General features: G+C 43.4%; 1 long non-coding RNA gene across 1 annotated transcript; it reads left to right on the forward strand.

Moving 5' to 3' along the window:
• The first annotated feature begins 13,160 nt into the window (after positions 1-13,160).
• Positions 13,161-14,046, forward strand: LOC110520219. The gene is made up of 3 exons (XR_005041384.1): positions 13,161-13,296; positions 13,555-13,628; positions 13,773-14,046. It is a non-coding gene; the product is annotated as an uncharacterized LOC110520219 (long non-coding RNA).
• Positions 14,047-17,597: the final 3,551 nt, after the last annotated feature.

A 17,597-nucleotide genomic window follows, 5' to 3' on the forward strand; every position in this document is an offset into this window, starting at 1 on the left:
GTACTAAAACTCATTATTCTTCCTCGTTTCGAAAGAAACAAGTCTGAAACTTTGAACAACGACTGTTGACATCTAGTGGAAGCAATTGGATTTGCAATCTGGGAGCTGTATTTGGATATGCCCCCATAATTTCCAATGTAAGAGCATGGGCTCTCTCTCAAAAAAAAAAAATGGTTGGATTTTCTTTGGATTTTCTCCTACCATATCTATTGTGTTATAGTCTCCCACATTATTTTAAGATTTCTACAAACACCAGAGTGTCTTCTTTCCAATGGTACCAATTATATGCATATACTGGCTTCAGGGCCTGAGCAACAGGCAGTTTACTTTGGGCACTTAAGTCAGACAGGGAGTGGAGAAAAATAGACCCTAGCCTGAAGAAGGTTTAAAGAAAAAAATAAGCAAAATCATTTTGTGTTTTCTCCAAACGCCATGTGGGAGACTTCCCAAGGTACTCTGGTCAGATAAGACTAAAACTGAGTTTTTTGGCCATCAAGGAAAACACTATGTCTGGTGCAAACCCAAAACCTCTCATCACCCCAAGAATACCACAGTGAAGCATGGCGGTGGCAGCATCATGCTGTGGGGATGTTTTTCAATGGCAGGGACTGGGAAACTGGTCACAATTGAAGGAATGATGGATGGTGATAAATACAGGGAAATTCTTGAGGGAAACCTGTTTCAGTCTTCCAGAGATTTGAGACTGAAATGGAGGTTCACCTTTAAGCAAGACAATGACCCTATCCATACTGCTAAAGAAACACCCAAGTGGTTTAAGGGGAAACATTGACATGTCTTGGAATGGCCTAATCAAAGCCCAGACCTCAATCCAATTGAGAATCTGTGGTATGACTTCAAGATTGCTGTACACCAGCTAAACCCATCCAACTTGAAGGAGCTGGAGCTGTTTTGCCTTGAAGAATGGGCAAAAATCCCAGTGGCTAGATGTGCCAAGTTTATAGAGACTTCCAGCTGTAATTGCTGCTAAATGTGCCTCAACAAAGTATTGACTTTTGGTGGGGTGAATAGTTAAGGCCGCTCAAGTTTTCCGTTTTTTTTTTGTCTTATTTCTTGTTTGTTTCACAATGAAAGATATTTTGTATCTCCAAAGTGGTAGGCATATTGTGTAAATAAAATGATACAAACCCCCCAAAAAATATATTATAATTCCAGGTTGTAAGGCAACAAAATAAGAAAAATGCCAAGGGGGGTGAATACTTTCGCAGGCCACTGTAGACATAATAGTTATGCAGTATACTCTGCTATTAAAAACACCTGTTGCCAGTCAACGTACATGAGGACCTGTCTAAAATAATCTAGTCAGCCTGACCTCTGATCAGGCAGGATCAATCCTCTATCAACCCAATGTCACAGGAAGGCCAAAAAAAGATCATCAAGGACATCACCTGTTCAACACACTACCATCCAGAAGGTGAGGTCAGTACAGGTGCATCAAAGCTGGGACAGAGAGACTGAAAAAACATCTCAAGGCCATCAGACTGTTAAAAAACCATCACCACTGGCTGCCACCCGGTTACTCATCCCTTAGAGGCTATGCCAGAGGGTTGCCATCTTATCGGCTCTTAATTAACCAACCATGCTATTATTATTTTTTTGCGTTTATCGTAACTTGTTTTTTACATAATGTTGCTGCTACCGTCTATTATGACTGAAAAGAGCTTCTGTACATCAGAACTGCTCAACTCAAACTGGACGAAAATTTCTTTAATGGACGGGAGGGAGATACTACAGACACCCGACCAGGCCCAGATCCCCGTGATTCGCTGGACAAGGAAACAGGGATTTTGTGGCAAAAGATCAGGGTGCCTTGCAAGGATCAGGCTACTAGTGGCTAATCTGCCTTTGCCTTCCGTCCTGCTAGCTAGTGTTCAATTGCTGGAAAATAAAACTATAATAAAACTGTAATATCTTATGTTTCACCGAGTCGTGGCTGAACGACGACATTAAGAACATACTGGTTATACACTCCATTTGCAGGACAGCCTCTTGTTTACAAACTATAGTTTGGGCTTCACTGACATCTTCTACCTTTCCCTGTCTGTGCCTGTGCACAAGAACACTAGGGTAACCTGCCTAAATGACTACCAACCCTTAGCACTCACGTCTGTTGTCATGAAATGCTTTGAAAGGCTGGTCATGGCTCACATCAACACCATTATCCCAGAAACCCCAGACCCACCCCAATTTGCATACCGCACCAACAGATCCACAGATTATGCAATCTCTATTGCACTCTGCACTGCCCTTTCCCACATGGACAAAAGGAACACCTATGTGAGAATGCTATTCATTGACTACAGCTCAGTGTTCAACACCATATTACCCTCAAAGCTCAGCAATAAGCTAAGGACCCTGGGACTAAACACCTCCCTCTGCAACAGGATCCTTGACTTCCTGACGGGTTGCCCCCCAGGTGGTAAGGGTAGGTAACAACACATCTGCCACGCTGATCCTCAACACGGGGGCCCTTCAGGGGTGAGGGCAAGGCCAGGCACGACTCCAACACCATCATTAAGTTTGCTGATGACACAACAGTGGTAGGCATGATCACCGATAACGATTAGACAGCCAGTCAGAGACCTGACCGTGTAGTGCAAGGACAACAACCTCTCCCTCAACGTGATCAAGACAAAGGAGATGATTGTGGACTACAGGAAAAGGAGGACAGAGCACGCCCCTATTCTCATCGACTGGGCTTTAGTGGAGGCGGATGAGAGCTTCAAGTTCCTTGGTGTCCACATCACCAAAAAACTAACATGGTCCAAGCACACAAAGACAGTCGTGAAGAGGGCACGACAAAATATTTTCCCCCTCAGGAGACTGAGAAGATTTGGCATGCGTCCACAGATCCACAAAAGGTTTTACAGCTGCAACATTGAGAGCATCCTGACTGGTTGCTGTCACTGCCTGGTATGGCAACTGCTCGGCCACTGACCGCAAGGCACTATAGCGGGTAGTGCGTGCGGCCTAGTACATCACCGGGGCCAAGCTTGCGGCCATCCAGGACCTCTATACCAGGTGGTGTCAGAGGAAGGCCCTAAAAATTGTCAGAGACTCCAGCCACCCTAGTCATAGACTGTTTTCTCTGCTACGCACGGAAAGCGGTACCTGAGTGCCAAGTCTATGTCCAAGAGGATCCTAAATAGCTTTTACCCCCAAGCCATAAGACTCCTGAACAGCTAATCAATTGGCCATCCCCCCTCTTTTACAAGGCTGATACTCTCTATCATTATCTATGCATAGTCACTTTAATAACTCTACCTACATGTACATATTACCTCAACTACCTCGTAACCAGTGCCCCTCCACATTGACTCTGTACCGGTACCCCCTGTATATAGCCTCCACATTACTCTGTACCGGTACCCCCTGTATATAGCCTCCACATTGACTCTGTACCTGTACACCCTGTATATAGCCTCCACATTGACTCTGTACCGGTACCTCCTGTATATAGCCTCCACATTGACTCTGTACCGTAACACCCTGTATATAGCCTCCACATTGACTCTGTACCGTAACACCCTGTATATAGCCTCCACATTGAATCTGCACCATAACACCCTGTATATAGCCTCCATATTGACTCTGTACCATAACACCCTGTATATAGCCTCCACATTGACTTTGTACCGTAACACCCTGTATATAGCCTCCACATTGACTCTGTACCGTAACACCCTGCATATAGCCTCCACATTGACTCTGTACCGTAACACCCTGTATATAGCCTCCACATTGACTCTGTACCGTAACACCCTGTATATAGTCTCCACATTGACTCTGTACCGTAACACACTGTATATAGTCTCCACATTGACTCTGTACCATAACACCCTGTATATAGCCTCCACATTGACTCTGTACCGTAACACCCTGTATATAGTCTCCACATTGACTCTGTACCGTAACACCCTGTATATAGCCTCCACATTGACTCTGTACCGTAACACCCTGTATATAGTCTCCACATTGACTCTGTACCGTAACACCCTGTATATAGTCTCCACATTGACTCTGTACCGTAACACACTGTATATAGCCTCCACATTGACTCTGTACCGGTACCCCCTGTATTTAGCCTCCACATTGACTCGGTACCGTAATACCCTGTATATAGTCTCCACATTGCCTCTGTACCGTAATACCCTGTATATAGCCTCCACATTGACTCTGTACCGTAACACCCTGTATATAGCCTCCACATTGACTCTGTACCGTAACACCCTGTATATAGCCTCCACATTGACTCTGTACCGTAATACCCTGTATATAGCCTCCACATTGACTCTTTACCGTAACACCCTGTATATAGCCTCCACATTGACTCTGTACCGCAATACCCTGTATATAGCCTCTACATTGACTCTGTACCGTAATACCCTGTATATAGCCTCCACATTGACTCTGTAGCGGTACCCCCTGTATATAGTCTCCACATTGACTCTGTACCGGTTCCCCCTGTATATAGCCTCCACATTGACTCTGTACCGGTACCCCCTGTATATAGCCTCCACATTGACTCTGTACCGGTACCCCCTGTATATAGCCTCCACATTGACTCTGTACCGGTACCCCCTGTATATAGCCTCCACATTGACTCTGTACCGGTACCCCCTGTATATAGCCTCCACATTGACTCTGTACCGGTACCCCTTGTATATAGTCTCCACATTGACTCTGTACCGGTTCCCCCTGTATATAGCCTCCACATTGACTCTGTACCGGTACCCCCTGTATATAGCCTCCACATTGACTCTGTACCGGTACCCCCTGTATATAGCCTCCACATTGACTCTGTACCGGTACCCCTGTATATAGCCTCCACATTGACTCTGTACCGGTACCCCCTGTATATAGTCTCCACATTGACTCTGTACCGGTTCCCCCTGTATATAGCCTCCACATTGACTCTGTATCGGTACCCCCTGTATATAGCCTCCACATTGACTCTGTACCGGTACCCCCCTGTATATAGCCTCCACATTGACTCTGTACCGGTACCCCCTGTATATAGCCTCCACATTGACTCTGTACCGGTACCCCCTGTATATAGCCTCCACATTGACTCTGTACCGTAATACCCTGTATATAGCCACCACACTGACTCGGTACCGTAACACCCTGTATATAGCCTCCACATTGACTCGGTACCGGTACCCCCTGTATATAGCCTCCACATTGACTCGGTACCGGTACCCCCTGTATATAGCCTCCACATTGACTCTGTACCGGTACCCCCTGTATATAGCCTCCACATTGACTCTGTACCGGTACCCCCTGTATATAGCCTCCACATTGACTCTGTACCGGTACCCCCTGTATATAGTCTCCACATTGACTCTGTACCGGTACCCCCTGCATATAGCCTCCACATTGACTCTGTACCGGTACCCCCTGTATATAGCCTCCACATTGACTCTGTACCGGTACCCCCTGTATATAGCCTCCACATTGACTCTGTACCGGTACCCCATGTATATAGTCTCCACATTGACTCTGTACCGGTACCCCCTGTATATAGCCTCCACATTGACTCTGTACCGGTACCCCCTGTATATAGCCTCCACATTGACTCTGTACCGGTACCCCATGTATATAGTCTCCACATTGACTCTGTACCGGTACCCCCTGTATATAGTCTCCACATTGACTCTGTACCGGTACCCCCTGTATATAGCCTCCACATTGACTCTGTACCGGTACCCCCTGTATATAGCCTCCACATTGACTCTGTACCGGTACCCCATGTATATAGTCTCCACATTGACTCTGTACCGGTACCCCCTGTATATAGCCTCCACATTGACTCTGTACTGGTACCCCTGTATATAGCCTCCACATTGACTCTGTACCGGTACCCCCTGTATATAGCCTCCACATTGACTCTGTACCGGTACCCCCTGTATATAGCCTCCACATTGACTCTGTACCGGTACCCCCTGTATATAGTCTCCACATTGACTCTGTACCGGTTCCCCCTGTATATAGCCTCCACATTGACTCTGTACCGGTACCCCCTGTATATAGCCTCCACATTGACTCTGTACCGGTACCCCCCTGTATATAGCCTCCACATTGACTCTGTACCGGTACCCCCTGTATATAGCCTCCACATTGACTCTGTACCGGTACCCCCTGTATATAGCCTCCACATTGACTCTATACCGTAATACCCTGTATATAGCCGCCACACTGACTCGGTACCGTAACACCCTGTATATAGCCTCCACATTGACTCGGTACCGGTACCCCCTGTATATAGCCTCCACATTGACTCTGTACCGGTACCCCCTGTATATAGTCTCCACATTGACTCTGTACCGCTACCCCCTGCATATAGCCTCCACATTGACTCTGTACCGGTACCCCCTGTATATAGCCTCCACATTGACTCTGTACCGGTACCCCCTGTATATAGCCTCCACATTGACTCTGTACCGGTACCCCCTGTATATAGCCTCCACATTGACTCTGTACCGTAATACCCGGTATATAGCCTCCACATTGACTCTGTACCGGTACCCCCTGTATATAGCCTCCACATTGACTCTGTACCGTAATACCCTGTATATAGCCTCCACATTGACTCTGTACCGTAATACCCTGTATATAGTCTCCACATTGACTCTGTACCGCTACCCCCTGCATATAGCCTCCACATTGACTCTGTACCGGTACCCCCTGTATATAGCCTCCACATTGACTCTGTACCGGTACCCCCTGTATATAGCCTCCACATTGACTCTGTACCGGTACCCCCTGTATATAGCCTCCACATTGACTCTGTACCGTAATACCCGGTATATAGCCTCCACATTGACTCTGTACCGGTACCCCCTGTATATAGCCTCCACATTGACTCTGTACCGGTACCCCCTGTATATAGCCTCCACATTGACTCTGTACCGGTACCCCCTGTATATAGCCTCCACATTGACTCTGTACCGTAATACCCGGTATATAGCCTCCACATTGACTCTGTACCGTAATACCCTGTATATAGCCTCCACATTGACTCTGTACCGTAACACCCTGTATATAGCCTCCACATTGACTCTGTACCGTAATACCCTGTATATAGCCTCCACATTGACTCTGTACCGTAACACCCTGTATATAGCCTCCACATTGTTATTTTACTGCTGCCCTTTATTTATTTGTTATTCTTATCGCTTACTTTTTTTGTATTTTCTTAAAACTATATTGTTGGTTGAGGGCTTGTAAGTAAGCATTTCACTGTACTGTACTGTTGTATTCGGTGCATGTGACAATTAACATTTGATTTTATATACATAGACATAGAATAATTGATCACTTTAATAATGGAACACTGGTCACTTTAATAATGTTTACATACTGCTGTACTCATCTCATATGTAAATACTGTATTCTATTCTACTGTATTTACTAACTAGTCACTTTAATAATGTTTACATAATGTTTACATACTGCTGTACTCATCTCATATGTAAATACTGTATTCTATTCTACTGTATTTACTAACTAGTCACTTTAATAATGTTTACATAATGTTTACATACTGCTGTACTCATCTCATATGTAAATACTGTATTCTATTCTACTATATTTACTAAGTAGTCGCTTTAATAATGTTTACATACTGCTGTACTCATCTCATATGTAAATACTGTATTCTATTCTACTGTATTTACTAAGTAGTCACTTTAATAATGTTTGCATACTGCTGTACTCATCTCATATGTAAATACTGTATTATATTCTACTGTATTTACTAAGTAGTCACTTTAATAATGTTTACATACTGCTGTACTCATCTCATATGTATATACTGTATTCTATTCTACTGTAGTTTAGTTAATGCCACTCACATTGTTTGTCCTAATATTTACATATTTCTTAACTCCATTCTTTTACTTTAGATGTTTGTGTATTGTTAGATACTGTTGTAGCAAAATACACAAGCATTTTGCTACACCTACAATAACATCTGCTAAATATGTGTATGTGACCAATAAAATGTGATTTGATTTGTCAAGAGGGAAGGATAATGACAATGGAAAAAAAGCATGTACAGAAATACAGAGATGAAGGAAAAGCGGAGGTACATTTTTTAAAAAGCATGAGTAAAACACTGTCTAAGCTCTGTCCCACTCCCAATCTGATATCATCCAGGAATATACACTGGGTATGACACTTCTCCTTCAGCTCTCCTTTTTCCCCTCCCTCTCTTCTCCTTCAGCTCTCCTTTTCCCCATCCCTCTCTTCTCCTTCAGCTCTCCTTTTTCCCCTCCCTCTCTTCTCCTTCAGCTCTCCTTTTTCCCCTCCTTCTCTTCTCCTTCAGCTCTCCTTTTTCCCCTCCCTCTCTTCTCCTTCAGCTCTCCTTTTTCCCCTCCCTCTCTTCTCCTTCAGCTCTCCTTTTCCCCATCCCTCTCTTCTCCTTCAGCTCTCCTTTTTCCCCTCCCTCTCTTCTCCTTCAGCTCTCCTTTTTCCCCTCCCTCTCTTCTCATTCAGCTCTCTTTTTTCCCCTCCCTCTCTTCTCCTTCAGCTCTCCTTTTTCCCCTCCCTCTCTTCTCCTTCAGCTCTCCTTTTCCCCATCCCTCTCTTCTCCTTCAGCTCTCCTTTTTCCCCTCCCTCTCTTCTCCTTCAGCTCTCCTTTTTCCCCTCCCTCTCTTCTCCTTCAGTTCTCCTTTTTCCCCTCACTCTCTTCTCCTTCAGCTCTCCTTTTTCCCCTCCCTCTCTTCTCCTTCAGCTCTCCTTTTTCCCCTTCTCTTCTCCTTCAGCTCTCCTTTTTACCCTCCCTCTCTTCTCCTTCAGCTCTCCTTTTCCCCTCCCGCTCTTCTCCTTCAGCTCTCCTTTTTCCCCTCCCTCTCTTCTCCTTCAGCTCTCCTTTTTCCCCTCCCTCTCTTCTCCTTCAGCTCTCCTTTTCCCTCTCTTCTTCTCTCTAAGCTCATCCTCCACTCTCACCCCAATCTAGGTCAAGTGACCTCCTCTGTTGCCAATTGCATCATGGAGTCCCTCTTCCCTCCTCACCACCCTGGATTCTTAACATGCCTGCCCCATCTGGTGGCAGGGTGCTGGAACAACAACTCTGTGTTCCGGTCCAGACTGGGACGTTTCTCTGGGTCCACAGGTAAATGGTGGGGAAGTCATTGGTTGGCCACACTCCAGGTGTCTGATCAGACACAGCTGGTTGGATGGTAGTGGTAGGGTTAGGGTTAGGTTAGAGGGTCCCATTCTGCCCCACCGGTCCGCACTCTGGGAGCAGCCCCCGCTCAACTGGAGACAGGGACAGGGATGAGATGGACAGGGATGAGTTCAGGAACAGACACACTGTGATCTTGGAAATCAAAGATCTTTATTAAAACATCACTAGCTCTATTGAGGGAGAACTATCATAGTTTTAGGAAGTGAGACAGACACCCACTAGCTCTATTGAGGGAGAACTATCATAGTTTTAGGAAGTGAGACAGACACCCACTAGCTCTATTGAGGGAGAACTATCATAGTTTTAGGAAGTGAGACAGACACCCACTAGCTCTATTGAGGGAGAACTATCATAGTTTTAGGAAGTGAGACAGACACCCACTAGCTCTATTGAGGGAGAACTATCATAGTTTTAGGAAGTGAGACAGACACCCACTAGCTCTGTGTCATCCTGATGGGTGGTGCTGAATGAACAGTGCCACCAGCAAGGTAGAGGAAGAGCAGGTACTCAAACAGCAGGCTGCTGTCCAATGGGAGGATCCGGGAGGGACGGACAGGTTCCGGGGTGTTGAGGACTGAGGGGCGGGGCCGAGAGACCTTACACTGTTACTGCTCCTAGACGGATGGGGACATAGACGAAGTCGGTTAGTGTGTGTTACTGCTAATTACACAAAATAGCTTTATGCGGGGAAAAATTGTGCAGGAAATATATTTCCCAGGATATTTAAGCTTGTTGGTGAAACCTAGTCAATTTAGCAGGAAAAACTGAAGACCTCCCTACTTAATAAACACTTATTAATACCACATTGATTATGTATTGAGCAAACATCTCTTCAACCAATTGATCTTGGAAGTGTTATTTATGTCAACGAAATCCAAGACTTCCAGACCTCTTTCACCTCTTTTATTAGAGATGACTGACTTTTTTAGTTTGTGAGACTTATTTTTCCAGATGAAGTCAAGAAACGTCTTACTGATCTCTTTACAGGTAGAGGGATTTACACATAAAGATAATGAGGGGTAGACAAAAGCGAGACAGTCCCTCTGCCTTGGACAGAATCACTCTCCCAAATATAGAAAGAGTCCTTTGTAGCCAATTATTCAACATATAATTGGTTTTCTTAATTTTAGGAGAGAAATTAATATGTTGTCTGACTTGTGTTTTTTCTTTTTTATAGATGTATTCCTAAATATTCATAATATTATCTATTCCTTTCTTTAATCGTTTGGCATAAACCAGAGCAATTAATGTGTAATGTGTAATCAATATTTAATAACTGTAATTTGTCTCCAAGTGTCAATGAGAGAAGGGTCTTTTATCGGCTTTGGAATCAGTGAAATAAGGCTTTCATAGTGGAGACCATTTCACCATTTTTAACGCAATCTTGAAACATGAACATAAACATAAATAGGGTAATCTAGTAACTTCCAAAACTGCCTATAGAATTCAACTGATTAGGGGCCATGTGAAACTTTTTTTTTTGGGGGGGGGGGGGGGGGGGGGGTACCAAAATGGCGTCAGACCAGGCTCTCTTGCTGAGCGCCTCTTTGCCTTGTCGGTGTTGGCGCCAACGTGTTGACGACGGTGGTCGAGACACAAAGTGCATTTTGTAACATTTTAGCCATTTAGCTAATGTGCCCCATGTGAGGTAGCCAGACGAGTTCAAGATTCCCTAGTCTGTCCCGTGGATTCGTTATAATGGCCGATAAGGAAGGTAACGGTCATGTTGTTGCTATGTTACTGTTCATATAGTGATGATACAAGCTTGCTAACCAGCTAGCTAGTAGCTACACATTCATTCCAACGTTGGCTTGCTAGCGTGCTGATGCGCCGCTATTTCTACGGAAGCCTGGTCGGATACACACTTGCGGTCTGGCCAAAGACACTCATTTAGTGTGCGCTCTGCTCTGACTTTAATTTTGACGAATGTAGCTAGCGAGCTAACCAGCTAGTTAATGAAGGTAGCTAGCTAGTAAAGTTAGTATGTATGTATTCCAATACCTTGTCTTAACCTAAGGTAACTTTCTAGGTGTCATTGAAAGTCTGATCAAATTGTATTCGTCACGTACACAGTTTACAATATGTATTGTAATGAAACAGCATGGAGCAGGTCTCGAACCCTCAACCTTCTAGCCCGAGGTCCGGCGCGCTATCGACTGTGCCGCAAAAGCATGCTCGTGTGGCAGGGTCGATTTCCGTGCTTATAAACCCAGGGTCGTTACTTTATTGAAATGGTTACGCGCAAGCTCCCTAAACATTGACTGAGGTAAAGACAGTTTCAAGTTCGATATTCGACGGATATTCACGCTTTCAAACCTCAATAGCTTTCAAACCACTTGAGCCACAGACTCCAAATAAGTGTCATGATGTTGGAAAAATTGCACAGGTCTTGTTTTCACGATTTAGACATGAATTTGCTTTCCAAAGCTAATAAACACCTGGAAATGTGAGCAGCATCTTGTATTCCTAGTTGAATTAGTTAGGGAGCGTCAACAAAGTACAACCTTTTATTACATTCAAATTTCAATAGCTCCTTGGTCATGTGACCAACTTACTTCAAACAAGGTTCAGAATGTCCACTGACTACTGTTCTATGTTGCACAACCTTTAGTTTGTCCATTTTCATTTTTCAAAATGTAGAATTTCAATAGCTCCTTGGTCATGTGTCCTGGTGACTTCAAACAAGGTTCAGAATGTCCACTCAGTAGGCCTACACATTGCACCCTCTGATGTTTGTCTACTGTCATCTCATGCTATTAGACTTAAATATGTAAGCTTTGCAGGCCTTCATTTTACATGGGTGTTTAAAAAAAAAAAAAAACTTTTAAGTCAACAAATGTTCCATCCTCACGATAACTATCTTTCACATGGACACTGAAAAGATCCGCAAATGGCTGTATGTGGAATGGATCAAGGACAGGAGAGGTGTTCAGACAGAGGTGCTTCAAAGAAGGCGCACAAGTAGGCCTCATGAAAAACAATGTTTCATATGCTCTTTTTAAATCACAGTAATAGGCAGTGATTTGTCAGTCACGGTGAGCTTGATAACGTGTGTTACGGATACAGATATCCTGTGTGTGTATTTATTTTCTCTCCTTCTCCCCTCACAGGTGACAATCATCGTTCCCCAATCAGTCACCAAACAGTCGTCAATCAGAAGACACACCTCCTCCTGTTTCCATTACCCAATCACATTCCTTTTTCCCTTGGTTTAAAAAACCCAGTCAGTTGTTTTCTCAATAGTTAAAACTCTCTGTCATGCAATCTCACTCTAGAGCTCTTGTTTTGTGGTTACAACTACATGTCACTTTGTCCCCACATGTGAGTATTGTTATTTTGTTATACTGTTTGTTTGTTGGTGGGAAAAGGCGGTACCAAGACAAGTCGCCCATGGGCATACACTACCCGTAAGTGAACGTTGTCTAAATACACTAGTTAGAACTGGGCGGACCACCCACTGTATTTTTGGTTAGTTAGTTAGCTGTTATTGAAGTAGGCTAGTTTAGCTTAGGGGTGTTTTTTGATATTTGTTTCTTTCCCTGCGTCCAGCTCAACCCCCTTTTCCTGCCCCCCTTTACCGTGTGTTCATTTGCATGGCAAAGAGGGACTTTGCAATTCGTCTGATCACTTCATAACATTCTGGAGTATATGCAAATTGCCATCATACAATCGGAGGCAGCAGACTTTGTGAAAATTTAATATTTGTGTCATTCTCCACTTTTGGCCATGACTATACATTTATTCACTCTGTGATAGGGTTGGATCCTATATGCTACTTTTATTGTCCTGTACATGGTTCAGTGCCTATACTTTAGGCCGTGTGTAGAATGGGCATGAAGGAAATGTCCTCTACTAATAAATTACTTTAGATTATAGTGATAAGGAAAACAACATACCAATGTGGCTTGTGTATTCATTTGCCTATAACTAATCAAAATTCCATTATGTTTACATAAAGAGAATACTTCAAAATGAGAAGGTCCTGCCATGGAAAAGATGACTGGGTGGACATAAAGTGGAAAGGAGGGGAAATAACTCCCAGCATGCAGCAGGACACCTTCAGCTGCGGGGTCTTTGTAATGCAGGTTTGATAGTTATACTTTCAATAATGAATGGTTAGCAGTTATATGACAATCAACTCAAAAACTGGCCAAGAAAGTTGCACAGAACTTTCCCAACATCTCCTCCCAAATTGATATGGAAACTTCAAAAACACATGGAGCAACTGCTTAAAACACATGGCTGAGGATAGACAACATGTCTGGTAATGACATTTAATTCAGAGTAAATTCTTTATTGTTGTGTGGGACCGTCATATGTTCAGGTCATGCCTATGTTTTCAGAGTTCCACAAAGCCAACAACCGCTTCATGTGTGCCACTGATAAAGAACCTGGATGTGGCCCAAAGACTGACTGGGTTAGTAACTTTATTTAACATGTGTATAATCTTTTGACAACGGTGACGGCATGTAAGACAATTTATGATATAACACAATGGATGGCTAATTTGTCATAGTGCATTGATATTATTTATAACGTGTTACACTTGTTTTGTTTTTAGATTGAATGTTTTGCATGCCAATGGTGGTTCCATGTGCTGTGCCTAGGAATGAAGACAAGTTCAACAGAGTAAAGAACACAAACAGGAAGTGCAGTCTTTGTTGTTGGAGAATGTATGCATTACCCCATCCACACTGAAGAGGCTCTGACATGTACAACAACCAGGGATAAAGAGAAAGTTAACACGGTGAAATGTTTCATATTTAATTAAACTTAAGTGTCTGACATGTTGGGAAAGATTAAAGGTCTACAATTTGTTTAATTTGTCAATATTATATTTTTATTCATTGATTTTTCTGGCCATCATTACTGTGGTTAAATGTTCAGTGTGTGTGTGTATATATATATATATATATATATATATTGACCAGCCTACCTCACCAGCTCACTCTCCATCCCTGTTCAGTGTATATATTGTCCAGTCTACCTCACCAGCTCCTTCTCCATCCCTGTTCAGTATATATATTGACCAGCCTACCTCACCAGCTCCTTCTCCATCCCTGTTCAGTATATATATTGACCAGCCTACCTCACCAGCTCCTTCTCCATCCCTGTCCAGTCTACCTCACCAGCTCACTCTCCATCCCTGTACAGTCTACCTCACCAGCTCACTCTCCATCCCTGTCCAGTCTACCTCACCAGCTCCTTCTCATCCCTGTCCAGTCTACCTCACCAGCTCCTTCTCCATCCCTGTCCAGCCTACCTCACCAGCTCCTTCTCCATCCCTGTCCAGTCTACCTCACCAGCTCACTCTCCATCCCTGTCCAGTCTACCTCACCAGCTCACTCTCCATCCCTGTTCAGTATATGTATTGTCCAGTCTACCTCACCAGCTCACTCTCCATCCCTGTTCAGTATATGTATTGTCCAGTCTACCTCACCAGCTCACTCTCCATCCCTGTTCAGTATATGTATTGTCCAGTCTACCTCACCAGCTCACTCTCCATCCCTGCTTTAGACAATAACATGACTTTCGTTCTTTGCCCTTTTTCTTTATGGTTGATATTAATGACGGGGGGGGGGGGGGGGGGGGGGAATAAGTACTTAGAAGTACCAATTATTGTAGATAAATATTAAAGAAAAGGGTAAACACAACACTGGACTGAACCCCCTAGTTGTCAAACTAATAATAATGTACAACAATATAGAAGAGACATGACTAGAGGTTATGCAATATGGGTGTATATCCACTGTATGCTTCTTCGGTGTGTAATTGACATGACCAAGGAGCTATTGCAAATTTGAAACTATTACAAATGTACGTTACACCGTGTGATTCTACAGTACACAAACGAGTGTGCAATATAGAAGGGTAGTCAGTGGACATTAGGTCACATGACCAAGGACCTATTGAAATTCAAAATGTTGAAATAATTATTGTAAAACCTTGTGAGATGATAATAGACAAACTAAAGGGTGTGCAATGTGTGTCTGTGCCATCTACGGGTTAGCTACAACCAGGCTTGAAAGTGTTTGGAGTCATTGTTAAAGAGCTATTGAAATTTGAAAAATGTAATTTGTCACTATGTAGACGGTCCCTAACTGCTGTTGATGGACGTGAGGAAAACTACAGGACACTATCCAACCTGAAACTCTTACCTCGGTTAAACATTGCAGTACAATCAATAATCCCACAGTAAAAAGTCAACAAACAACAGGTAATGATGTTAGAAGGTAGCTAATATGCATAGTAATAAATTGATATGTACACAATATGTGTGTACATGGGGACCGGTTAACAACTATCTTTTACGTTCTGGGTATTCTTTCCCAGTCACACCAAAAAATAAAACTGCAACAAAGCACCTAGACAAAGCCCTCACTTTGTCACTCAGACTCTTACTCCAGTGTTCTGCCAGCTGAAAACGTTTGCCTGTGTTACCAGGTTACCGGCCCTTCCCTCTGACTCATGCATAGTCTACTGTAGCTACTGACTTAACAAGCATTATTCACAAATTAGGGAGAGAGGTTTTATTTGAGGAAATTTATTCACTTTTTCAATGCTAGCTAACAAAAGGCCAAGTTGTGTTTTGCAATATTGCACTTGTGATTTCATGAAAATGAATATTTTCTTTTGTAATATTATATATATATATTATATGACTGTGGCGCTATGCTATTCAACAGTTGCTGACGAAAATAATCCTGCGACAGGGATGGATAGCGTCGAAGTTTTAAGGATACTATAGTTATCACGTTTTCACATTGGATTTATTTAACTACAAAAAGGTAAGACTTTTGTTTTTAAATGTTAATTCTGGTGCCGCTCTGCACACACCAGCTTGTTAGCTAGCTAGCGAACGTTCTGATCTAGCGGTCACCCTCTAGTTAGCTAGCTAGCGAACGTTCTGATCTAGCGGTCACCCTCTAGTTAGCTAGCTAGCGAACGTTCTGATCTAGCGGTCACCCTCTAGTTAGCTAGCTAGCGAACGTTCTGATCTAGCGGTCACCCCCTAGTTAGCTAGCTAGCGAACGTTCTGATCTAGCGGTCACCCTCTAGCCGGAATGATGTGTAGTAGAACGGATCATTAATAGAAAATTACTCATGTAAAAGTAACCCAGTAAAATACTACTTGAGTAAAAGTATTTGGTTTTAAATACTGTATAGTTAAGTATTAAAAGTAAATGTATAAATAATTTAGTGAGTCTGCCAGATCAGAGGCAGTAGAGATGACCAGGGATGTTCTCTGTTTAGTGAGTCTACCAGATCAGAGGCAGTAGAGATGACCAGGGATGCTCTCTGTTTAGTGAGTCCTCCAGATCAGAGGCAGTAAGGATGACCAGGGATGTTCTCTGTTTAGTGAGTCCTCCAGATCAGAGGCAGTAGAGATGACCAGGGATGTTCTCTGTTTAGTGAGTCCTCCAGATCAGAGGCAGTAGGGATGACCAGGGATGTTCTCTGTTTGATCTGGAGGACTCACTAAACAGAGAACATCCCTGGTCATCCCTACTGCCTCTGATCTGGAGGACTCACTAAACAGAGAACATCCCTGGTCATCCTTACTGCCTCTGATCTGGTAGACTCACTAGAGGCAGTAGGGATGACCAGGGATGTTCTCTAGATAATAGTGTGTTTCAGCATTTTTATCTTCTACTAAGCATTCAAAATGTATCAAGTACTTTGGGTTGTCAGGGGAATTTTTATTTTTTACAATATTTTCTTTAGGACTACAGTAAAGTAAAAGTTAAATTATAAATAGTAAAGCACAGATACCCAAATCTGTCTCGCTGTCTCTCTCTCTCGCTGTCTCTCGCTCTCGCTGTCGCTCTCTCTCTGGCTCTCTCTCTCTCTCGCTGTCTCTCGCTCTCGCTGTCGCTCTCTCTCTGGCTCTCTCTCTCTCTCGCTGTCTCTCGCTCTCGCTGTCTCTCGCTCTCGCTGTCTCTCGCTCTCGCTGTCTCTCGCTCTCGCTGTCTCTCGCTCTCGCTGTCTCTCTCTCTCGCTGTCGCTCTCTCGCTGTCTCTCTCTCGCTGTCGCTCTCTCGCTGTCGCTCTCTCGCTGTCGCTCTCTCGCTCTCTCTCTCTCGCTGTCTCTCTCGCTCTCTCTCTCTCGCTGTCTCTCTCTCTCTCGCTGTCTCTCTCTCTCTCGCTTTCAAATTCAAGCTGCTTCATTGGCATGAAAAACATTGTGTCAATATTGCCAAAGCAACAATGTATACAATATACATTGTAACAAAATTATAAATGATAGCAAATAATAATATAAAATGGTAGTAAATAATAATACAAAATTAAATACAAAAATAATAACAATAAAATGGTAACAGTCTACAGTAAACATTAATAATTATAGTAATAACAATAATAGTAATAATAAGTAAGTTACTGTT

The sequence above is a fragment of the Oncorhynchus mykiss genome, chromosome 32 (genome assembly GCF_013265735.2).
Source record: "Oncorhynchus mykiss isolate Arlee chromosome 32, USDA_OmykA_1.1, whole genome shotgun sequence".
NCBI lineage: Eukaryota > Metazoa > Chordata > Actinopteri > Salmoniformes > Salmonidae > Oncorhynchus > Oncorhynchus mykiss.